The sequence below is a fragment of the Lissotriton vulgaris genome, chromosome 8 (assembly GCF_964263255.1).
Source record: "Lissotriton vulgaris chromosome 8, aLisVul1.2, whole genome shotgun sequence".
Classification (NCBI taxonomy): domain Eukaryota; kingdom Metazoa; phylum Chordata; class Amphibia; order Caudata; family Salamandridae; genus Lissotriton; species Lissotriton vulgaris.
In genome coordinates, this window is record NC_141696.1 from 155,317,913 (window position 1) to 155,342,323 (window position 24,411).

The window sequence follows — 24,411 nt, forward strand, 5'->3', positions numbered from 1 at the left end:
AGTAGAGTAAACACACAATTGTCAGAAGTGGGATTTGAACCCACGCCTCCAGAAGAGACTGCGACCTGAACGCAGCGCCTTAGACCACTCGGCCATCCTGACTTGCATTTGTGGAACCTTCCACAGGCCAGACAGCCATGCAAGTGGGGTACCGAAAAGGCATGCCCTCAATTTATTTATCCTATTATAAGTACTTCCAACAGATCTTTGAACAATCCATAGAGAGCAGTACCTATGAAGAACTCTTTAGACCTTTAAGGCGTACAAAGAGAAAGTGCAATTAACCAGCCACTTGAACGGCCCAAAGCTGCTTTGAAATTGAGTCAACAGCCACCTCTTGGCTAGCTAAAGCAAATTCAACAAGGAATTTCAATGTCACAACATAGGGTGGAATACGCAAATCTAAGCAGCCCCTGATCACAGCCCTGAGGAAATTGCCGTAAGTGTGCTGGAGTCCAACTGTCTACCAGATGCTAGGCATTCTTCCATATTTGCATGGCCTGTCTGGCCAGGGCATACAAGAGCATGACTCTTCCAGATGAGCTCTTACATGGGTCCTATGCTCATATAGTAAGGACTGCACTTTGTCAGCAAGACTTTATACAACCGAAATATATGAGAAACCCCAGCTCTCTTGACTAGATGAGGACGGAATCACATCCCAGGTGAGGACCAACAGATGCAACTTCCATCAGATGTTAACCTGAAAAAGGAGATTACATCTCCAAAAGTCATGTCAGAAGTGGGATTCGAACCCACATCTCCAGAGGAGACTGCAGCCTAAACACAGCGCCTTAGACCACTCGGCCATCCTGACAGTGCAGAGTCTGAAGAAATGTATAAAAGTCACTCAGAAATTTCTGCCTCCATGCAAGCCTGAAATAATTTAAACCTTCAAACACAAGGTGCAACTTTATGCACAGGACAATAAACACAGAAGATCACATGTGAAAGCATTTCATTTCACAGGTGTACAATTTTTATGCTTTTAGAATACCTCATACCTCTCACCAGCTATTAAGGGTCCTGTATCCTACTCAGAAAATTACCTTGCATGCGACCTCTCTCTCTACACAAACAACTACTGGACAGGAAGTAGGAAGGCAGAAGGTGGGGCATAATATGCAAATGTATGCTGTCATTGTGCCTTGCAGATTCATGCAGGATTTCTAGATCCTTGCTGGATACAAGAGAGCAGACCTTGTTTCAGATCAACTGTCCCTAGCAGGGAACGTCTGAGCACATGCAGTCTTTTGCTCTCTAGCCCCTGGCTTGGGACTTACCCTCACTGGCTGAGGCGTGAATTTCTGCATACCAACGTTGCATAGATGGTACGTATGTGGTCGGTTTGGGATGGGTGGGAGGTCAAAAGCAGGGAAAAGTATGTCGCCTTCACTTCTAGTCTCCTCTTCTAGGCCTACCTGCCGTTCACTCACTCTGTCTTTGTTTCATTCTCTCCTTCCTCAACACCCCTTCTCACTCACTCGCTCTATCACTTGTGCTCTTTCCCCTTGCTCTGCATTTCATAGTGGAAACATCTCTTGAATGGAGCATTAGAAAATGAGGTTACATAAAATTAACAATCTACTTATTGGAAACCAAAAATATCACAAGTCTGAATGTAACCCATTTCATTAATAAAAGGGACTTTTTAAGCACCCCCCAAAAAACACATAAAAGACCACGAGTGCTAGAAGAATATTATACGAGCTTGAAGACAGAATTGGGCAAATTAATTTGCAGTTGAAACTGAAGTTTGTTACTTATTCAGATATTTTATGCACTGCCTATTTTTAGCTGAGATTCTAAAAGAACTCAGAGACAAAATGGACTTAAAGTTTTGTCAGAAGTGGGATTCGAACACACGCCTCCAGGAGAGACTGCGGCCTTAATGCAGCGCCTTAGACCACTCGGCCATCCTGACCACATGTTGCTTGATCATCTACAGAGAGGGAAAGATATTGTGAAACCAAAAAAGCACACATCTTAGGTCATGAGTGGCTAGAGCAAGAAAAAAACTCACTGCACTTTTCCAAGTAGACAACCATATAAGCCCATGTGAGGGAAATGATCAGATTTTTTCTCTCTCAAGAAAAAAGTAGAGTAAACACACAATTGTCAAAAGTGGGATTTGAACCCACGCCTCCAGAAGAGACTGCGACCTGAACGCAGCGCCTTAGACCACTCGGCCATCCTGACTTGCATTTGTGGAACCTTCCACAGGCCAAACAGCCATGCAAGTGGGGTACCGAAAAGGCATGCCCTCAATTTATTTATCCTATTATAAGTACTTCCAACAGATCTTTGAACAATCCATAGAGAGCAGTACCTATGAAGAACTCTTTAGACCTTTAAGGCGTACAAAGAGAAAGTGCTATTAACCAGCCACTTGAACGGCCCAAAGCTGCTTTGAAATTGAGTCAACAGCCACCTCTTGGCTAGCTAAAGCAAATTCAACAAGGAATTTCAATGTCACAACATAGGGTGGAATACGCAAATCTAAGCAGCCCCTGATCACAGCCCTGAGGAAATTGCCGTAAGTGCGCTGGAGTCCAACTGTCTACCAGATGCTAGGCATTCTTCCATATTTGCATGGCCTGTCTGGCCAGGGCATACAAGAGCATGACTCTTCCAGATGAGCTCTTACATGGGTCCTATGCTCATATAGTAAGGACTGCACTTTGTCAGCAAGACTTTATACAACCGAAATATATGAGAAACCCCAGCTCTCTTGACTAGATGAGGACGGAATCACATCCCAGGTGAAGACCAACAGATGCAACTTCCATCAGATGTTAACCTGAAAAAGGAGATTACATCTCCAAAAGTCATTTCAGAAGTGGGATTCGAACCCACGCCTCCAGAGGAGACTGCGGCCTAAACACAGCGCCTTAGATCACTCGGCCATCCTGACAGTGCAGAGTCTTAAGAAATGTATAAAAGTCACTCAGAAATTTCTGCCTCCATGCAAGCCTGAAATAATTTAAACCTTCAAACACAAGGTGCAACTTTATGCACAGGACAATAAACACAGAAGATCACATGTGAAAGCATTTCATTTCACAGGTGTACAATTTTTATGCTTTTAGAATACCTCATACCTCTCACCAGCTATTTAGGGTCCTGTATCCTACTCACAAAATTACCTTGCATGCGACCTCTCTCTCTACACAAACAACTACTGCACAGGAAGTAGGAAGGCAGAAGGTGGGGCATATTATGCAAATGTATGCTGTCATTGTGCCTTGCAGATTCATGCAGGATTTCTAGATCCTTGCTGGATACAAGAGAGCAGACCTTGTTTCAGATCAACTGTCCCTAGCAGAGAACGTCTGAGCACATGCAGTCTTTTGCTCTCTAGCCCCTGGCCTGGGACTTACCCTCACTGGCTGAGGCGTGAATTTCTGCATACCAACGTTGCATAGATGGTACGTATGTGGTCGGTTTGGGATGGGTGGGAGGTCAAAAGCAGGGAAAAGTATGTCGCCTTCACTTCTAGTCTCCTCTTCTAGGCCTACCTGCCGTTCACTCACTCTGTCTTTGTTTCATTCTCTCCTTCCTCAACACCCCTTCTCACTCACTCGCTCTATCACTTGTGCTCTTTCCCCTTGCTCTGCATTTCATAGTGGAAACATCTCTTGAATGGAGCATTAGAAAATGAGGTTACATAAAATTAACAATCTACTTATTGGAAACCAAAAATATCACAAGTCTGAATGTAACCCATTTCATTAATAAAAGGGACTTTTTAAGCACCCCCCAAAAAACACATAAAACACCACGAGTGCTAGAAGAATATTATACGAGCTTGAAGACAGAATTGGGCAAATTAATTTGCAGTTGAAACTGAAGTTTGTTACTTATTCAGATATTATATGCACTGCCAATTTTTAGCTGAGATTCTAAAAGAACTCAGAGACAAAATGGACTTAAAGGTTTGTCAGAAGTGGGATTCGAACCCACACCTCCAGGAGAGACTGCGGCCTTAACGCAGCGCCTTAGACCACTCGGCCATCCTGACCACATTTGACTGATCATCTACAGAGAGGGAAAGATATTGTGAACCAAAAAAAGCACACAACTTAGGTCATGAGTGGCTAGAGCAAGAAAAAAACTCACTGCACTTTTCCAAGTAGACAACCATATAAGCCCATGTGAAGGAAATGATCAGATTTTTTCTCTCTCAAGAAAAAAGTAGAGTAAACACACAATTGTCAGAAGTGAGATTTGAACCCACGCCTCCAGAAGAGACTGCGACCTGAACGCAGCGCCTTAGACCACTCGGCCATCCTGACTTGCATTTGTGGAACCTTCCACAGGCCAGACAGCCATGCAAGTGGGGTACCGAAAAGGCATGCCCTCAATTTATTTATCCTATTATAAGTACTTCCAACAGATCTTTGAACAATCCATAGAGAGCAGTACCTATGAAGAACTCTTTAGACCTTTAAGGCGTACAAAGAGAAAGTGCTATTAACCAGCCACTTGAACGGCCCAAAGCTGCTTTGAAATTGAGTCAACAGCCACCTCTTGGCTAGCTAAAGCAAATTCAACAAGGAATTTCAATGTCAAAACATAGGGTGGAATACGCAAATCTAAGCAGCCCCTGATCACAGCCCTGAGGAAATTGCCGTAAGTGTGCTGGAGTCCAACTGTCTACCAGATGCTAGGCATTCTTCCATATTTGCATGGCCTGTCTGGCCAGGGCATACAAGAGCATGACTCTTCCAGATGAGCTCTTACATGGGTCCTATGCTCATATAGTAAGGACTGCACTTTGTCAGCAAGACTTTATACAACCGAAATATATGAGAAACCCCAGCTCTCTTGACTAGATGAGGACGGAATCAAATCCCAGGTGAAGACCAACAGATGCAACTTCCATCAGATGTTAACCTGAAAAAGGAGATTACATCTCCAAAAGTCATGTCAGAAGTGGGATTCGAACCCACGCCTCCAGAGGAGACTGCGGCCTAAACACAGCGCCTTAGACCACTCGGCCATCCTGACAGTGCAGAGTATTAAGAAATGTATAAAAGTCACTCAGAAATTTCTGCCTCCATGCAAGCCTGAAATAATTTAAACCTTCAAACACAAGGTGCAACTTTATGCACAGGACAATAAACACAGAAGATCACATGTGAAAGCATTTCATTTCACAGGTGTACAATTTTTATGCTTTTAGAATACCTCATACCTCTCACCAGCTATTTAGGGTCCTGTATCCGACTCACAAAATTACCTTGCATGCGACCTCTCTCTCTACACAAACAACTACTGCACAGGAAGTAGGAAGGCAGAAGGTGGGGCATATTATGCAAATGTGTGCTGTCATTGTGCCTTGCAGATTCATGCAGGATTTCTAGATCCTTGCTGGATACAAGAGTGCAGACCTTGTTTCAGATCAACTGTCCCTAGCAGGGAACGTCTGAGCACATGCAGTCTTTTGCTCTCTAGCCCCTGGCCTGGGACTCACCCTCACTGGCTGAGGCGTGAATTTCTGCATACCAAAGTTGCATAGATGGTACGTTTGTGGTCGGTTTGGGATGGGTGGGAGGTCAAAAGCAGGGAAAAGTATGTCGCCTTCACTTCTAGTCTCCTCTTCTAGGCATACCTGCCGTTCACTCACTCTGTCTTTGTTTCATTCTCTCCTTCCTCAACACCCCTTCTCACTCACTCGCTCTATCACTTGTGCTCTTTCCCCTTGCTCTGCATTTCATAGTGGAAACATCTCTTGAATGGAGCATTAGAAAATGAGGTTACATAAAATTAACAATCTACTTATTGGAAACCAAAAATATCACAAGACTGATTGTAACCCATTTCATTAATAAAAGGGACTTTTTGAGCACCCCCCAAAAAACACATAAAACACCACGAGTGCTAGAAGAATATTATACGAGCTTGAAGACAGAATTGGGCAAATTAATTTGCAGTTGAAACTGAAGTTTGTTACTTATTCAGATATTATATGTACTGCCAATTTTTAGCTGAGATTCTAAAAGAACTCAGAGACAAAATGGACTTAAAGTTTTGTCAGAAGTGGGATTCGAACCCACGCCTCAAGGAGTGACTGCGGCCTTAACGCAGCGCCTTAGACCACTCGGCCATCCTGACCACATGTTGCTTGATCATCTACAGAGAGGGAAAGATATTGTGAACCAAAAAAAAGCACACAACTTAGGTCATGAGTGGCTAGAGCAAGAAAAAAACTCACTGCACTTTTCCAAGTAGACAACCATATAAGCCCATGTGAGGGAAATGATCTGATTTTTTCTCTCTCAAGAAAAAAGTAGAGAAAACACACAATTGTCAGAAGTGGGATTTGAACCCAAGCCTCCAGAAGAGACTGCGACCTGAACGCAGCACCTTAGACCACTCGGCCATCCTGACTTGCATTTGTGGAACCTTCCACAGGCCAGACAGCCATGCAAGTGGGGTACCGAAAAGGCATGCCCTCAATTTATTTATCCTATTATAAGTACTTCCAACAGATCTTTGAACAATCCATAGAGAGCAGTACCTATGAAGAACTCTTAAGACCTTTAAGGCGTACAAAGAGAAAGTGCTATTAACCAGCCACTTGAAAGGCCCAAAGCTGCTTTGAAATTGAGTCAACAGCCACCTCTTGGCTAGCTAAAGCAAATTCAACAAGGAATTTCAATGTCACAACATAGGGTGGAATACGCAAATCTAAGCAGCCCCTGATCACAGCCCTGAGGAAGATGCCGTAAGTGTGCTGGAGTCCAACTGTCTACCAGATGCTAGGCATTCTTCCATATTTGCATGGCCTGTCTGGCCAGGGCATACAAGAGCATGACTCTTCCAGATGAGCTCTTACATGGGTCCTATGCTCATATAGTAAGGACTGCACTTTGTCAGCAAGACTTTATACAACCGAAATATATGAGAAACCCCAGCTCTCTTGACTAGATGAGGACGGAATCACATCCCAGGTGAAGACCAACAGATGCAACTTCCATCAGATGTTAACCTGAAAAAGGAGATTACATCTCCAAAAGTCACGTCAGAAGTTGGATTTGAACCCGCGCCTCCAGAGGAGACTGCGGCCTAAACACAGCGCCTTAGACCACTCGGCCATCCTGACAGTGCAGAGTCTTAAGAAATGTATAAAAGTCACTCAGAAATTTCTGCCTCCATGCAAGCCTGAAATAATTTAAACCTTCAAACACAAGGTGCAACTTTATGCACAGGACAATAAACACAGAAGATCACATGTGAAAGCATTTCATTTCACAGGTGTACAATTTTTATGCTTTTAGAATACCTCATACCTCTCACCAGCTATTTAGGGTCCTGTATTATACTCACAAAATTACCTTGCCTGCGACCTCTCTCTCTACACAAACAACTACTGCACAGGAAGTAGGAAGGCAGAAGGTGGGGCATATTATGCAAATGTATGCTGTCATTGTGCCTTGCAGATTCATGCAGGATTTCTAGATCCTTGCTGGATACAAGAGAGCAGACCTTGTTTCAGATCAACTGTCCCTAGCAGGGAACGTCTGAGCACATGCAGTCTTTTGCTCTCTAGCCCCTGGCCTGGGACTTACCCTCACTGGCTGAGGCGTGAATTTCTGCATACCAACGTTGCATAGATGGTACGTTTGTGGTCGGTTTGGGATGGGTGGGAGGTCAAAAGCATGGAAAAGTATGTCGCCTTCACTTCTAGTCTCCTCTTCTAGGCCTACCTGCCGTTCACTCACTCTGTCTTTGTTTCATTCTCTCCTTCCTCAACACCCCTTCTCACTCACTCGCTCTATCACTTGTGCTCTTTCCCCTTGCTCTGCATTTCATAGTGGAAACATCTCTTGAATGGAGCATTAGAAAATGAGGTTACATAAAATTAACAATCTACTTATTGTAAACCAAAAATATCACAAGACTGAATGTAACCCATTTCATTAATAAAAGGGACTTTTTAAGCACCCCCCAAAAAACACATAAAACAGCACGAGTGCTAGAAGAATATTATACGAGCTTGAAGACAGAATTGGGCAAATTAATTTGCAGTTGAAACTGAAGTTTGTTACTTATTCAGATATTATATGCACTGCCAATTTTTAGCTGAGATTCTAAAAGAACTCAGAGACAAAATGGACTTAAAGTTTTGTCAGAAGTGGGATTCGAACCCACGTCTCCAGGAGAGACTGCGGCCTTAACGCAGCGCCTTAGACCAATCGGCCATCCTGACCACATGTTGCTTGATCATCTACAAAGAGGGAAAGATATTGTGAACCAAAAAAAGCACACATCTTAGGTTATGAGTGGCTAGAGCAAGAAAAAAACTCACTGCACTTTTCCAAGTAGACAACCATATAAGCCCATGTGAAGGAAATGATCAGATTTTTTCTCTCTCAAGAAAAAAGTAGAGTAAACACACAATTGTCAGAAGTGGGATTTGAAACCACGCCTCCAGAAGAGACTGCGACCTGAACGCAGCGCCTTAGACCACTCGGCCATCCTGACTTGCATTTACAGAACCTTCCACAGGCCAGACAGCCATGCAAGTGGGGTACCGAAAAAGCATGCCCTCAATTTATTTATCCTATTATAAGTACTTCCAACAGATCTTTGAACAATCCATAGAGAGCAGTACCTATGAAGAACTCTTTATGCCTTTAAAGCGTACAAAGAGAAAGTGCTATTAACCAGCCACTTGAACGGCCCAAAGCTGCTTTGAAATTGAGTCAACAGCCACCTCTTGGCTAGCTAAAGCAAATTCAACAAGGAATTTCAATGTCACAACATAGGGTGGAATACGCAAATCTAAGCAGCCCCTGATCACAGCCCTGAGGAAATTGCCGTAAGTGTGCTGGAGTCCAACTGTCTACCAGATGCTAGGCATTCTTCCATATTTGCATGGCCTGTCTGGCCAGGGCATACAAGAGCATGACTCTTCCAGATGAGCTCTTACATGGGTCCTATGCTCATATAGTAAGGACTGCACTTTGTCAGCAAGACTTTATACAACCGAAATATATGAGAAACCCCAGCTCTCTTGACTAGATGAGGACGGAATCACATCCCAGGTGAAGACCAACAGATGCAACTTCCATCAGATGTTAACCTGAAAAAGGAGATTACATCTCCAAAAGTCATGTCAGAAGTGGGATTCGAACCCACGCTTCCAGAGGAGACTGCGGCCTAAACACAGCGCCTTAGACCACTCGGCCATCCTGACAGTGCAGAGTCTTAAGAAATGTATAAAAGTCACTCAGAAATTTCTGCCTCCATGCAAGCCTGAAATAATTTAAACCTTCAAACACAAGGTGCAACTTTATGCACAGGACAATAAACACAGAAGATCACATGTGAAAGTATTTCATTTCACAGGTGTACAATTTTTATGCTTTTAGAATACCTCATACCTCTCACCAGCTATTTAGGGTCCTGTATCCTACTCACAAAATTACCTTGCCTGCGACCTCTCTCTCTACACAAGCAACTCCTGCACAGGAAGTAGGAAGGCAGAAGGTGGGGCATATTATGCAAATGTATGCTGTCATTGTGCCTTGCAGATTCATGCAGGATTTCTAGATCCTTGCTGGATACAAGAGAGCAGCCCTTGTTTCAGATCAACTGTCCCTAGCAGGGAACGTCTGAGCACATGCAGTCTTTTGCTCTCTAGCCCCTGGCCTGGGACTCACCCTCACTGGCTGAGGCGTGAATTTCTGCATACCAACGTTGCATAGATGGTACGTTTGTGGTCGGTTTGGGATGGGTGGGAGGTCAAAAGCAGGGAAAAGTATGTCGCCTTCACTTCTAGTCTCCTCTTCTAGGCCTACCTGCCGTTCACTCACTCTGTCTTTGTTTCATTCTCTCCTTCCTCAACACCCCTTCTCACTCACTCGCTCTATCACTTGTGCTCTTTCCCCTTGCTCTGCATTTCATAGTGGAAACATCTCTTGAATGGAGCATTAGAAAATGAGGTTACATAAAATTAACAATCTACTTATTGGAAACCAAAAATATCACAAGACTGAATGTAACCCATTTCATTAATAAAAGGGACTTTTTAAGCACCCCCCAAAAAACACATAAAACACCACGAGTGCTAGAAGAATATTATACGAGCTTGAAGACAGAATTGGGCAAATTAATTTGCAGTTGAAACTGAAGTTTGTTACTTATTCAGATATTTTATGCACTGCCAATTTTTAGCTGAGATTCTAAAAGAACTCAGAGACAAAATGGACTTAAAGTTTTGCCAGAAGTGGGATTCGAACACACGCCTCCAGGAGAGACTGCGGCCTTAACGCTGCGCCTTAGACCACTCGGCCATCCTGACCACATGCTGCTTGATCATCTACAGAGAGGGAAAGATATTGTGAAACAAAAAAAGCACACATCTTAGGTCATGAGTGGCTAGAGCAAGAAAAAAACTCACTGCACTTTTCCAAGTAGACAACCATATAAGCCCATGTGAGGGAACTGATCAGATTTTTTCTCTCTCAAGAAAAAAGTAGAGTAAACACACAATTGTCAGAAGTGGGATTTGAACCCACGCCTCCAGAAGAGACTGCGACCTGAACGCAGCGCCTTAGACCACTCGGCCATCCTGACTTGCATTTGTGGAACCTTCCACAGGCCAGACAGCCATGCAAGTGGGGTACCGAAAAGGCATGCCCTCAATTTATTTATCCTATTATAAGTACTTCCAACAGATCTTTGAACAATCCATAGAGAGCAGTACCTATGAAGAACTCTTTAGACCTTTAAGGCGTACAAAGAGAAAGTGCAATTAACCAGCCACTTGAACGGCCCAAAGCTGCTTTGAAATTGAGTCAACAGCCACCTCTTGGCTAGCTAAAGCAAATTCAACAAGGAATTTCAATGTCACAACATAGGGTGGAATACGCAAATCTAAGCAGCCCCTGATCACAGCCCTGAGGAAATTGCCGTAAGTGTGCTGGAGTCCAACTGTCTACCAGATGCTAGGCATTCTTCCATATTTGCATGGCCTGTCTGGCCAGGGCATACAAGAGCATGACTCTTCCAGATGAGCTCTTACATGGGTCCTATGCTCATATAGTAAGGACTGCACTTTGTCAGCAAGACTTTATACAACCGAAATATATGAGAAACCCCAGCTCTCTTGACTAGATGAGGACGGAATCACATCCCAGGTGAGGACCAACAGATGCAACTTCCATCAGATGTTAACCTGAAAAAGGAGATTACATCTCCAAAAGTCATGTCAGAAGTGGGATTCGAACCCACATCTCCAGAGGAGACTGCAGCCTAAACACAGCGCCTTAGACCACTCGGCCATCCTGACAGTGCAGAGTCTGAAGAAATGTATAAAAGTCACTCAGAAATTTCTGCCTCCATGCAAGCCTGAAATAATTTAAACCTTCAAACACAAGGTGCAACTTTATGCACAGGACAATAAACACAGAAGATCACATGTGAAAGCATTTCATTTCACAGGTGTACAATTTTTATGCTTTTAGAATACCTCATACCTCTCACCAGCTATTAAGGGTCCTGTATCCTACTCAGAAAATTACCTTGCATGCGACCTCTCTCTCTACACAAACAACTACTGGACAGGAAGTAGGAAGGCAGAAGGTGGGGCATAATATGCAAATGTATGCTGTCATTGTGCCTTGCAGATTCATGCAGGATTTCTAGATCCTTGCTGGATACAAGAGAGCAGACCTTGTTTCAGATCAACTGTCCCTAGCAGGGAACGTCTGAGCACATGCAGTCTTTTGCTCTCTAGCCCCTGGCTTGGGACTTACCCTCACTGGCTGAGGCGTGAATTTCTGCATACCAACGTTGCATAGATGGTACGTATGTGGTCGGTTTGGGATGGGTGGGAGGTCAAAAGCAGGGAAAAGTATGTCGCCTTCACTTCTAGTCTCCTCTTCTAGGCCTACCTGCCGTTCACTCACTCTGTCTTTGTTTCATTCTCTCCTTCCTCAACACCCCTTCTCACTCACTCGCTCTATCACTTGTGCTCTTTCCCCTTGCTCTGCATTTCATAGTGGAAACATCTCTTGAATGGAGCATTAGAAAATGAGGTTACATAAAATTAACAATCTACTTATTGGAAACCAAAAATATCACAAGTCTGAATGTAACCCATTTCATTAATAAAAGGGACTTTTTAAGCACCCCCCAAAAAACACATAAAAGACCACGAGTGCTAGAAGAATATTATACGAGCTTGAAGACAGAATTCGGCAAATTAATTTGCAGTTGAAACTGAAGTTTGTTACTTATTCAGATATTTTATGCACTGCCTATTTTTAGCTGAGATTCTAAAAGAACTCAGAGACAAAATGGACTTAAAGTTTTGTCAGAAGTGGGATTCGAACACACGCCTCCAGGAGAGACTGCGGCCTTAATGCAGCGCCTTAGACCACTCGGCCATCCTGACCACATGTTGCTTGATCATCTACAGAGAGGGAAAGATATTGTGAAACCAAAAAAGCACACATCTTAGGTCATGAGTGGCTAGAGCAAGAAAAAAACTCACTGCACTTTTCCAAGTAGACAACCATATAAGCCCATGTGAGGGAAATGATCAGATTTTTTCTCTCTCAAGAAAAAAGTAGAGTAAACACACAATTGTCAAAAGTGGGATTTGAACCCACGCCTCCAGAAGAGACTGCGACCTGAACGCAGCGCCTTAGACCACTCGGCCATCCTGACTTGCATTTGTGGAACCTTCCACAGGCCAAACAGCCATGCAAGTGGGGTACCGAAAAGGCATGCCCTCAATTTATTTATCCTATTATAAGTACTTCCAACAGATCTTTGAACAATCCATAGAGAGCAGTACCTATGAAGAACTCTTTAGACCTTTAAGGCGTACAAAGAGAAAGTGCTATTAACCAGCCACTTGAACGGCCCAAAGCTGCTTTGAAATTGAGTCAACAGCCACCTCTTGGCTAGCTAAAGCAAATTCAACAAGGAATTTCAATGTCACAACATAGGGTGGAATACGCAAATCTAAGCAGCCCCTGATCACAGCCCTGAGGAAATTGCCGTAAGTGCGCTGGAGTCCAACTGTCTACCAGATGCTAGGCATTCTTCCATATTTGCATGGCCTGTCTGGCCAGGGCATACAAGAGCATGACTCTTCCAGATGAGCTCTTACATGGGTCCTATGCTCATATAGTAAGGACTGCACTTTGTCAGCAAGACTTTATACAACCGAAATATATGAGAAACCCCAGCTCTCTTGACTAGATGAGGACGGAATCACATCCCAGGTGAAGACCAACAGATGCAACTTCCATCAGATGTTAACCTGAAAAAGGAGATTACATCTCCAAAAGTCATTTCAGAAGTGGGATTCGAACCCACGCCTCCAGAGGAGACTGCGGCCTAAACACAGCGCCTTAGATCACTCGGCCATCCTGACAGTGCAGAGTCTTAAGAAATGTATAAAAGTCACTCAGAAATTTCTGCCTCCATGCAAGCCTGAAATAATTTAAACCTTCAAACACAAGGTGCAACTTTATGCACAGGACAATAAACACAGAAGATCACATGTGAAAGCATTTCATTTCACAGGTGTACAATTTTTATGCTTTTAGAATACCTCATACCTCTCACCAGCTATTTAGGGTCCTGTATCCTACTCACAAAATTACCTTGCATGCGACCTCTCTCTCTACACAAACAACTACTGCACAGGAAGTAGGAAGGCAGAAGGTGGGGCATATTATGCAAATGTATGCTGTCATTGTGCCTTGCAGATTCATGCAGGATTTCTAGATCCTTGCTGGATACAAGAGAGCAGACCTTGTTTCAGATCAACTGTCCCTAGCAGAGAACGTCTGAGCACATGCAGTCTTTTGCTCTCTAGCCCCTGGCCTGGGACTTACCCTCACTGGCTGAGGCGTGAATTTCTGCATACCAACGTTGCATAGATGGTACGTATGTGGTCGGTTTGGGATGGGTGGGAGGTCAAAAGCAGGGAAAAGTATGTCGCCTTCACTTCTAGTCTCCTCTTCTAGGCCTACCTGCCGTTCACTCACTCTGTCTTTGTTTCATTCTCTCCTTCCTCAACACCCCTTCTCACTCACTCGCTCTATCACTTGTGCTCTTTCCCCTTGCTCTGCATTTCATAGTGGAAACATCTCTTGAATGGAGCATTAGAAAATGAGGTTACATAAAATTAACAATCTACTTATTGGAAACCAAAAATATCACAAGTCTGAATGTAACCCATTTCATTAATAAAAGGGACTTTTTAAGCACCCCCCAAAAAACACATAAAACACCACGAGTGCTAGAAGAATATTATACGAGCTTGAAGACAGAATTGGGCAAATTAATTTGCAGTTGAAACTGAAGTTTGTTACTTATTCAGATATTATATGCACTGCCAATTTTTAGCTGAGATTCTAAAAGAACTCAGAGACAAAATGGACTTAAAGGTTTGTCAGAAGTGGGATTCGAACCCACACCTCCAGGAGAGACTGCGGCCTTAACGCAGCGCCTTAGACCACTCGGCCATCCTGACCACATTTGACTGATCATCTACAGAGAGGGAAAGATATTGTGAACCAAAAAAAGCACACAACTTAGGTCATGAGTGGCTAGAGCAAGAAAAAAACTCACTGCACTTTTCCAAGTAGACAACCATATAAGCCCATGTGAAGGAAATGATCAGATTTTTTCTCTCTCAAGAAAAAAGTAGAGTAAACACACAATTGTCAGAAGTGAGATTTGAACCCACGCCTCCAGAAGAGACTGCGACCTGAACGCAGCGCCTTAGACCACTCGGCCATCCTGACTTGCATTTGTGGAACCTTCCACAGGCCAGACAGCCATGCAAGTGGGGTACCGAAAAGGCATGCCCTCAATTTATTTATCCTATTATAAGTACTTCCAACAGATCTTTGAACAATCCATAGAGAGCAGTACCTATGAAGAACTCTTTAGACCTTTAAGGCGTACAAAGAGAAAGTGCTATTAACCAGCCACTTGAACGGCCCAAAGCTGCTTTGAAATTGAGTCAACAGCCACCTCTTGGCTAGCTAAAGCAAATTCAACAAGGAATTTCAATGTCAAAACATAGGGTGGAATACGCAAATCTAAGCAGCCCCTGATCACAGCCCTGAGGAAATTGCCGTAAGTGTGCTGGAGTCCAACTGTCTACCAGATGCTAGGCATTCTTCCATATTTGCATGGCCTGTCTGGCCAGGGCATACAAGAGCATGACTCTTCCAGATGAGCTCTTACATGGGTCCTATGCTCATATAGTAAGGACTGCACTTTGTCAGCAAGACTTTATACAACCGAAATATATGAGAAACCCCAGCTCTCTTGACTAGATGAGGACGGAATCAAATCCCAGGTGAAGACCAACAGATGCAACTTCCATCAGATGTTAACCTGAAAAAGGAGATTACATCTCCAAAAGTCATGTCAGAAGTGGGATTCGAACCCACGCCTCCAGAGGAGACTGCGGCCTAAACACAGCGCCTTAGACCACTCGGCCATCCTGACAGTGCAGAGTATTAAGAAATGTATAAAAGTCACTCAGAAATTTCTGCCTCCATGCAAGCCTGAAATAATTTAAACCTTCAAACACAAGGTGCAACTTTATGCACAGGACAATAAACACAGAAGATCACATGTGAAAGCATTTCATTTCACAGGTGTACAATTTTTATGCTTTTAGAATACCTCATACCTCTCACCAGCTATTTAGGGTCCTGTATCCGACTCACAAAATTACCTTGCATGCGACCTCTCTCTCTACACAAACAACTACTGCACAGGAAGTAGGAAGGCAGAAGGTGGGGCATATTATGCAAATGTGTGCTGTCATTGTGCCTTGCAGATTCATGCAGGATTTCTAGATCCTTGCTGGATACAAGAGTGCAGACCTTGTTTCAGATCAACTGTCCCTAGCAGGGAACGTCTGAGCACATGCAGTCTTTTGCTCTCTAGCCCCTGGCCTGGGACTCACCCTCACTGGCTGAGGCGTGAATTTCTGCATACCAAAGTTGCATAGATGGTACGTTTGTGGTCGGTTTGGGATGGGTGGGAGGTCAAAAGCAGGGAAAAGTATGTCGCCTTCACTTCTAGTCTCCTCTTCTAGGCATACCTGCCGTTCACTCACTCTGTCTTTGTTTCATTCTCTCCTTCCTCAACACCCCTTCTCACTCACTCGCTCTATCACTTGTGCTCTTTCCCCTTGCTCTGCATTTCATAGTGGAAACATCTCTTGAATGGAGCATTAGAAAATGAGGTTACATAAAATTAACAATCTACTTATTGGAAACCAAAAATATCACAAGACTGATTGTAACCCATTTCATTAATAAAAGGGACTTTTTGAGCACCCCCCAAAAAACACATAAAACACCACGAGTGCTAGAAGAATATTATACGAGCTTGAAGACAGAATTGGGCAAATTAATTTGCAGTTGAAACTGAAGTTTGTTACTTATTCAGATATTATATGTACTGCCAATTTTTAGCTGAGATTCTAAAAGAACTCAGAGACAAAATGGACTTAAAGTTTTGTCAGAAGTGGGATTCGAACCCACGCCTCAAGGAGTGACTGCGGCCTTAACGCAGCGCCTTAGACCACTCGGCCATCCTGACCACATGTTGCTTGATCATCTACAGAGAGGGAAAGATATTGTGAACCAAAAAAAAGCACACAACTTAGGTCATGAGTGGCTAGAGCAAGAAAAAAACTCACTGCACTTTTCCAAGTAGACAACCATATAAGCCCATGTGAGGGAAATGATCTGATTTTTTCTCTCTCAAGAAAAAAGTAGAGAAAACACACAATTGTCAGAAGTGGGATTTGAACCCAAGCCTCCAGAAGAGACTGCGACCTGAACGCAGCACCTTAGACCACTCGGCCATCCTGACTTGCATTTGTGGAACCTTCCACAGGCCAGACAGCCATGCAAGTGGGGTACCGAAAAGGCATGCCCTCAATTTATTTATCCTATTATAAGTACTTCCAACAGATCTTTGAACAATCCATAGAGAGCAGTACCTATGAAGAACTCTTAAGACCTTTAAGGCGTACAAAGAGAAAGTGCTATTAACCAGCCACTTGAAAGGCCCAAAGCTGCTTTGAAATTGAGTCAACAGCCACCTCTTGGCTAGCTAAAGCAAATTCAACAAGGAATTTCAATGTCACAACATAGGGTGGAATACGCAAATCTAAGCAGCCCCTGATCACAGCCCTGAGGAAGATGCCGTAAGTGTGCTGGAGTCCAACTGTCTACCAGATGCTAGGCATTCTTCCATATTTGCATGGCCTGTCTGGCCAGGGCATACAAGAGCATGACTCTTCCAGATGAGCTCTTACATGGGTCCTATGCTCATATAGTAAGGACTGCACTTTGTCAGCAAGACTTTATACAACCGAAATATATGAGAAACCCCAGCTCTCTTGACTAGATGAGGACGGAATCACATCCCAGGTGAAGACCAACAGATGCAACTTCCATCAGATGTTAACCTGAAAAAGGAGATTACATCTCCAAAAGTCACGTCAGAAGTTGGATTTGAACCCGCGCCTCCAGAGGAGACTGCGGCCTAAACACAGCGCCTTAGACCACTCGGCCATCCTGACAGTGCAGAGTCTTAAGAAATGTATAAAAGTCACTCAGAAATTTCTGCCTCCATGCAAGCCTGAAATAATTTAAACCTTCAAACACAAGGTGCAACTTTATGCACAGGTCAATAAACACAGAAGATCACATGTGAAAGCATTTCATTTCACAGGTGTACAATTTTTATGCTTTTAGAATACCTCATACCTCTCACCAGCTATTTAGGGTCCTGTATTATACTCACAAAATTACCTTGCCTGCGACCTCTCTCTCTACACAAACAACTACTGCACAGGAAGTAGGAAGGCAGAAGGTGGGGCATATTATGCAAATGTATGCTGTCATTGTGCCTTGCAGATTCATGCAGGATTTCTAGATCCTTGCTGGATACAAGAGAGCAGACCTTGTTTCAGATCAACTGTCCCTAGCAGGGAACGTCTGAGCACATGCAGTCTTTTGCTCTCTAGCCCCTGGCCTGGGACTTACCCTCACTGGCTGAGGCGTGAATTTCTGCATACCAACGTTGCATAGATGGTACGTTTGTGGTCGGTTTGGGATGGGTGGGAGGTCAAAAGCATGGAAAAGTATGTCGCCTTCACTTCTAGTCTCCTCTTCTAGGCCTACCTGCCGTTCACTCACTCTGTCTTTGTTTCATTCTCTCCTTCCTCAACACCCCTTCTCACTCACTCGCTCTATCACTTGTGCTCTTTCCCCTTGCTCTGCATTTCATAGTGGAAACATCTCTTGAATGGAGCATTAGAAAATGAGGTTACATAAAATTAACAATCTACTTATTGTAAACCAAAAATATCACAAGACTGAATGTAACCCATTTCATTAATAAAAGGGACTTTTTAAGCACCCCCCAAAAAACACATAAAACAGCACGAGTGCTAGAAGAATATTATACGAGCTTGAAGACAGAATTGGGCAAATTAATTTGCAGTTGAAACTGAAGTTTGTTACTTATTCAGATATTATATGCACTGCCAATTTTTAGCTGAGATTCTAAAAGAACTCAGAGACAAAATGGACTTAAAGTTTTGTCAGAAGTGGGATTCGAACCCACGTCTCCAGGAGAGACTGCGGCCTTAACGCAGCGCCTTAGACCAATCGGCCATCCTGACCACATGTTGCTTGATCATCTACAAAGAGGGAAAGATATTGTGAACCAAAAAAAGCACACATCTTAGGTTATGAGTGGCTAGAGCAAGAAAAAAACTCACTGCACTTTTCCAAGTAGACAACCATATAAGCCCATGTGAAGGAAATGATCAGATTTTTTCTCTCTCAAGAAAAAAGTAGAGTAAACACACAATTGTCAGAAGTGGGATTTGAACCCACGCCTCCAGAAGAGACTGCGACCTGAACGCAGCGCCTTAGACCACTCGGCCATCCTGACTTGCATTTACAGAACCTTCCACAGGCCAGACAGCCATGCAAGTGGGGTACCGAAAAAGCATGCCCTCAATTTATTTATCCTATTATAAGTACTTCCAACAGATCTTTGAACAATCCATAGAGAGCAGTACCTATGAAGAACTCTTTATGCCTTTAAAGCGTACAAAGAGAAAGTGCTATTAACCAGCCACTTGAACGGCCCAAAGCTGCTTTGAAATTGAGTCAACAGCCACCTCTTGGCTAGCTAAAGCAAATTCAACAAGGAATTTCAATGTCACAACATAGGGTGGAATACGCAAATCTAAGCAGCCCCTGATCACAGCCCTGAGGAAATTGCCGTAAGTGTGCTGGAGTCCAACTGTCTACCAGATGCTAGGCATTCTTCCATATTTGCATGGCCTGTCTGGCCAGGGCATACAAGAGCATGACTCTTCCAGATGAGCTCTTACATGGGTCCTATGCTCATATAGTAAGGACTGCACTTTGTCAGCAAGACTTTATACAACCGAAATATATGAGAAACCCCAGCTCTCTTGACTAGATGAGGACGGAATCACATCCCAGGTGAAGACCAACAGATGCAACTTCCATCAGATGTTAACCTGAAAAAGGAGATTACATCTCCAAAAGTCATGTCAGAAGTGGGATTCGAACCCACGCTTCCAGAGGAGACTGCGGCCTAAACACAGCGCCTTAGACCACTCGGCCATCCTGACAGTGCAGAGTCTTAAGAAATGTATAAAAGTCACTCAGAAATTTCTGCCTCCATGCAAGCCTGAAATAATTTAAACCTTCAAACACAAGGTGCAACTTTATGCACAGGACAATAAACACAGAAGATCACATGTGAAAGTATTTCATTTCACAGGTGTACAATTTTTATGCTTTTAGAATACCTCATACCTCTCACCAGCTATTTAGGGTCCTGTATCCTACTCACAAAATTACCTTGCCTGCGACCTCTCTCTCTACACAAGCAACTCCTGCACAGGAAGTAGGAAGGCAGAAGGTGGGGCATATTATGCAAATGTATGCTGTCATTGTGCCTTGCAGATTCATGCAGGATTTCTAGATCCTTGCTGGATACAAGAGAGCAGCCCTTGTTTCAGATCAACTGTCCCTAGCAGGGAACGTCTGAGCACATGCAGTCTTTTGCTCTCTAGCCCCTGGCCTGGGACTCACCCTCACTGGCTGAGGCGTGAATTTCTGCATACCAACGTTGCATAGATGGTACGTTTGTGGTCGGTTTGGGATGGGTGGGAGGTCAAAAGCAGGGAAAAGTATGTCGCCTTCACTTCTAGTCTCCTCTTCTAGGCCTACCTGCCGTTCACTCACTCTGTCTTTGTTTCATTCTCTCCTTCCTCAACACCCCTTCTCACTCACTCGCTCTATCACTTGTGCTCTTTCCCCTTGCTCTGCATTTCATAGTGGAAACATCTCTTGAATGGAGCATTAGAAAATGAGGTTACATAAAATTAACAATCTACTTATTGGAAACCAAAAATATCACAAGACTGAATGTAACCCATTTCATTAATAAAAGGGACTTTTTAAGCACCCCCCAAAAAACACATAAAACACCACGAGTGCTAGAAGAATATTATACGAGCTTGAAGACAGAATTGGGCAAATTAATTTGCAGTTGAAACTGAAGTTTGTTACTTATTCAGATATTATATGCACTGCCAATTTTTAGCTGAGATTCTAAAAGAACTCAGAGACAAAATGGACTTAAAGTTTTGTCAGAAGTGGGATTCGAACACACGCCTCCAGGAGAGACTGCGGCCTTAACACAGCGCCTTAGACCACTCGGCCATCCTGACCACATTTGCTTGGTCATCTACAGAGAGGAAAAGATATTGTGAACCAAAAAAAACACACAACTTAGGTCATGAGTGGCTAGAGCAAGAAAAAAACTCACTGCACTTTTCCAAGTAGACAACCATATAAGCCCATGTGAGGGAAATGATCTGATTTTTTCTCTCCCAAGAAAAAAGTAGAGTAAACACACAATTGTCAGAAGTGGGATTTGAACCCACACCTCCAGAAGAGACTGCGACCTGAACGCAGCGCCTTAGACCACTCGGCCATCCTGACTTGCATTTGTGGAACCTTCCACAGGCCAGACAGCCATGCAAGTGGGGTACCGAAAAGGCATGCCCTCAATTTATTTATCCTATTATAAGTACTTCCAACAGATCTTTGAACAATCCATAGAGAGCAGTACCTATGAAGAACTCTTTAGACCTTTAAGGCGTACAAAGAGAAAGTGCTATTAACCAGCCACTTGAAAGGTCCAAAGCTGCTTTGAAATTGAGTCAACAGCCACCTCTTGGCTAGCTAAAGCAAATTCAACAAGGAATTTCAATGTCACAACATAGGGTGGAATACGCAAATCTAAGCAGCCCCTGATCACAGCCCTGAGGAAATTGCCGTAAGTGTGCTGGAGTCCAACTGTCTACCAGATGCTAGGCATTCTTCCATATTTGCACGGCCTGTCTGGCCAGGGCATACAAGAGCATGACTCTTCCAGATGAGCTCTTACATGGGTCCTATGCTCATATAGTAAGGACTGCACTTTGTCAGCAAGACTTTATACAACCGAAATATATGAGAAACCCCAGCTCTCTTGACTAGATGAGGACGGAATCACATCCCAGGTGAAGACCAACAGATGCAACTTCCATCAGATGTTAACCTGAAAAAGGAGATTACATCTCCAAAAGTCATGTCAGAAGTGGGATTTGAACCCACGCCTCCAGAGGAGACTGCGGCCTAAACACAGCGCCTTAGACCACTCGGCCATCCTGACAGTGCAGAGTCTTAAGAAATGTATAAAAGTCACTCAGAAATTTCTGCCTCCATGCAAGCCTGAAATAATTTAAACCTTCAAACACAAGGTGCAACTTTATGCACAGGACAATAAACACAGAAGATCACATGTGAAAGCATTTCATTTCACAGGTGTACAATTTGTATGCTTTTAAAATACCTCATACCTCTCACCAGCTATTTAGGGTCCTGTATCCTACTCACAAAATTACCTTGCCTGCGACCTCTCTCTCTACACAAACAACTACTGCACAGGAAGTAGGAAGGCAGAAGGTGGGGCATATTATGCAAATGTATGCTGTCATTGTGCCTTGCAGATTCATGCAGGATTTCTAGATCCTTGCTGGATACAAGAGAGCAGACCTTGTTTCAGATCAACTGTCCCTAGCAGGGAACGTCTGAGCACATGCAGTCTTTTGCTCTCTAGCCCCTGGCCTGGGACTTACCCTCACTGGCTGAGGCGTGAATTTCTGCATACCAACGTTGCATAGATGGTACGTTTGTGGTCGGTTTGGGATGGGTGGGAGGTCAAAAGCATGGAAAAGTATGTCGCCTTCACTTCTAGTCTCCTCTTCTAGGCCTACCTGCCGTTCACTCACTCTGTCTTTGTTTCATTCTCTCCTTCCTCAACACCCCTTCTCACTCACTCGCTCTATCACTTGTGCTCTTTCCCCTTGCTCTGCATTTCATAGTGGAAACATCTCTTGAATGGAGCATTAGAAAATGAGGTTACATAAAATTAACAATCTACTTATTGGAAACCAAAAATATCACAAGACTGAATGTAACCCATTTCATTAATAAAAGGGACTTTTTAAGCACCCCTCAAAAAACACATAAAACACCACGAGTGCTAGAAGAATATTATACGAGCTTGAAGACAGAATTGGGCAAATTTATTTGCAGTTGAAACTGAAGTTTGTTACTTATTCAGATATTATATGCACTGCCAATTTTTAGCTGAGATTCTAAAAGAACTCAGAGACAAAATGGACTTAAAGTTTTGTCAGAAGTGGGATTCGAACCCACGCCTCCAGGAGAGACTGCGGCCTTAATGCAGCGCCTTAGACCACTCGGCCATCCTGACCACATTTGCTTGATCATCTACAGAGAGGGAAAGATATTGTGAACCAAAAAAAGCACACATCTTAGGTCATGAGTGGCTAGAGCAAGAAAAAAACTCACTGCACTTTTCCAAGTAGACAACCATATAAGCCCATGTGAGGGAAATGATCAGATTTTTTCTCTCTCAAGAAAAAAGTAGAGTAAACACACAATTGTCAGAAGTGGGATTTCAACCCACGCCTCCAGAAGAGACTGCGACCTGAACGCAGCGCCTTAGACCACTCGGCCATCCTGACTTGCATTTGTGGAACCTTCCACAGGCCAGACAGCCATGCAAGTGGGGTACCGAAAAGGCATGCCCTCAATTTATTTATCCTATTATAAGTACTTCCAACAGATCTTTGAACAATCCATAGAGAGCAGTACCTATGAAGAACTCTTTAGACCTTTAAGGCGTACAAAGAGAAAGTGCTATTAACCAGCCACTTGAAAGGCCCAAAGCTGCTTTGAAATTGAGTCAACAGCCACCTCTTGGCTAGCTAAAGCAAATTCAACAAGGAATTTCAATGTCACAACATAGGGTGGAATACGCAAATCTAAGCAGCCCCTGATCACAGCCTTGAGGAAATTGCCGTAAGTGTGCTGGAGTCCAACTGTCTACCAGATGCTAGGCATTCTTCCATATTTGCATGGCCTGTCTGGCCAGGGCATACAAGAGCATGACTCTTCCAGATGAGCTCTTACATGGGTCCTATGCTCATATAGTAAGGACTGCACTTTGTCAGCAAGACTTTATACAACCGAAATATATGAGAAACCCCAGCTCTCTTGACTAGATGAGGACGGAATCACATCCCAGGTGAAGACCAACAGATGCAACTTCCATCAGATGTTAACCTGAAAAAGGAGATTACATCTCCAAAAGTCATGTCAGAAGTGGGATTTGAACCCACGCCTCCAGAGGAGACTGCGGCCTAAACACAGCGCCTTAGACCACTCGGCCATCCTGACAGTGCAGAGTCTTAAGAAATGTATAAAAGTCACTCAGAAATTTCTGCCTCCATGCAAGCCTGAAATAATTTAAACCTTCAAACACAAGGTGCAACTTTATGCACAGGACAATAAACACAGAAGATCACATGTGAAAGCATTTCATTTCACAGGTGTACAATTTTTATGCTTTTAAAATACCTCATACCTCTCACCAGCTATTTAGGGTCCTGTATCCTACTCACAAAATTACCTTGCCTGCGACCTCTCTCTCTACACAAACAACTACTGCACAGGAAGTAGGAAGGCAGAAGGTGGGGCATATTATGCAAATGTATGCTGTCATTGTGCCTTGCAGATTCATGCAGGATTTCTAGATCCTTGCTGGATACAAGAGAGCAGACCTTGTTTCAGATCAACTGTCCCTAGCAGGGAACGTCTGAGCACATGCAGTCTTTTGCTCTCTAGCCCCTGGCCTGGGACTTACCCTCACTGGCTGAGGCGTGAATTTCTGCATACCAACGTTATATAGATGGTACGTTTGTGGTCG

General features: G+C 43.6%; 17 non-coding genes across 17 annotated transcripts; all 17 read right to left on the reverse strand.

Annotated features, from left to right (window-relative positions):
- Positions 1–19: 19 nt before the first annotated feature.
- On the reverse strand, positions 20–102 carry TRNAL-CAG (transfer RNA leucine (anticodon CAG)). The gene has a single exon. It is a non-coding gene; the product is annotated as a tRNA-Leu (tRNA).
- A 2,014-nt stretch (positions 103–2,116) lies between these two features.
- On the reverse strand, positions 2,117–2,199 carry TRNAL-CAG (transfer RNA leucine (anticodon CAG)). Its single transcript has one exon. It is a non-coding gene; the product is annotated as a tRNA-Leu (tRNA).
- A 1,739-nt stretch (positions 2,200–3,938) lies between these two features.
- On the reverse strand, positions 3,939–4,021 carry TRNAL-AAG (transfer RNA leucine (anticodon AAG)). Its single transcript has one exon. It is a non-coding gene; the product is annotated as a tRNA-Leu (tRNA).
- A 906-nt stretch (positions 4,022–4,927) lies between these two features.
- On the reverse strand, positions 4,928–5,010 carry TRNAL-UAG (transfer RNA leucine (anticodon UAG)). Its single transcript has one exon. It is a non-coding gene; the product is annotated as a tRNA-Leu (tRNA).
- Positions 5,011–6,034: 1,024 nt separating this feature from the next.
- On the reverse strand, positions 6,035–6,117 carry TRNAL-AAG (transfer RNA leucine (anticodon AAG)). The gene has a single exon. It is a non-coding gene; the product is annotated as a tRNA-Leu (tRNA).
- A 3,005-nt stretch (positions 6,118–9,122) lies between these two features.
- On the reverse strand, positions 9,123–9,205 carry TRNAL-UAG (transfer RNA leucine (anticodon UAG)). Its single transcript has one exon. It is a non-coding gene; the product is annotated as a tRNA-Leu (tRNA).
- A 1,299-nt stretch (positions 9,206–10,504) lies between these two features.
- Positions 10,505–10,587, reverse strand: TRNAL-CAG (transfer RNA leucine (anticodon CAG)). Its single transcript has one exon. It is a non-coding gene; the product is annotated as a tRNA-Leu (tRNA).
- A 2,014-nt stretch (positions 10,588–12,601) lies between these two features.
- TRNAL-CAG (transfer RNA leucine (anticodon CAG)) lies at positions 12,602–12,684 on the reverse strand. The gene has a single exon. It is a non-coding gene; the product is annotated as a tRNA-Leu (tRNA).
- A 1,739-nt stretch (positions 12,685–14,423) lies between these two features.
- TRNAL-AAG (transfer RNA leucine (anticodon AAG)) lies at positions 14,424–14,506 on the reverse strand. Its single transcript has one exon. It is a non-coding gene; the product is annotated as a tRNA-Leu (tRNA).
- A 906-nt stretch (positions 14,507–15,412) lies between these two features.
- TRNAL-UAG (transfer RNA leucine (anticodon UAG)) lies at positions 15,413–15,495 on the reverse strand. The gene has a single exon. It is a non-coding gene; the product is annotated as a tRNA-Leu (tRNA).
- Positions 15,496–16,519: 1,024 nt separating this feature from the next.
- TRNAL-AAG (transfer RNA leucine (anticodon AAG)) lies at positions 16,520–16,602 on the reverse strand. Its single transcript has one exon. It is a non-coding gene; the product is annotated as a tRNA-Leu (tRNA).
- A 2,290-nt stretch (positions 16,603–18,892) lies between these two features.
- TRNAL-CAG (transfer RNA leucine (anticodon CAG)) lies at positions 18,893–18,975 on the reverse strand. Its single transcript has one exon. It is a non-coding gene; the product is annotated as a tRNA-Leu (tRNA).
- Positions 18,976–19,607: 632 nt separating this feature from the next.
- TRNAL-UAG (transfer RNA leucine (anticodon UAG)) lies at positions 19,608–19,690 on the reverse strand. Its single transcript has one exon. It is a non-coding gene; the product is annotated as a tRNA-Leu (tRNA).
- A 1,298-nt stretch (positions 19,691–20,988) lies between these two features.
- On the reverse strand, positions 20,989–21,071 carry TRNAL-CAG (transfer RNA leucine (anticodon CAG)). Its single transcript has one exon. It is a non-coding gene; the product is annotated as a tRNA-Leu (tRNA).
- A 632-nt stretch (positions 21,072–21,703) lies between these two features.
- Positions 21,704–21,786, reverse strand: TRNAL-UAG (transfer RNA leucine (anticodon UAG)). Its single transcript has one exon. It is a non-coding gene; the product is annotated as a tRNA-Leu (tRNA).
- Positions 21,787–22,810: 1,024 nt separating this feature from the next.
- TRNAL-AAG (transfer RNA leucine (anticodon AAG)) lies at positions 22,811–22,893 on the reverse strand. The gene has a single exon. It is a non-coding gene; the product is annotated as a tRNA-Leu (tRNA).
- Positions 22,894–23,799: 906 nt separating this feature from the next.
- TRNAL-UAG (transfer RNA leucine (anticodon UAG)) lies at positions 23,800–23,882 on the reverse strand. The gene has a single exon. It is a non-coding gene; the product is annotated as a tRNA-Leu (tRNA).
- Positions 23,883–24,411: the final 529 nt, after the last annotated feature.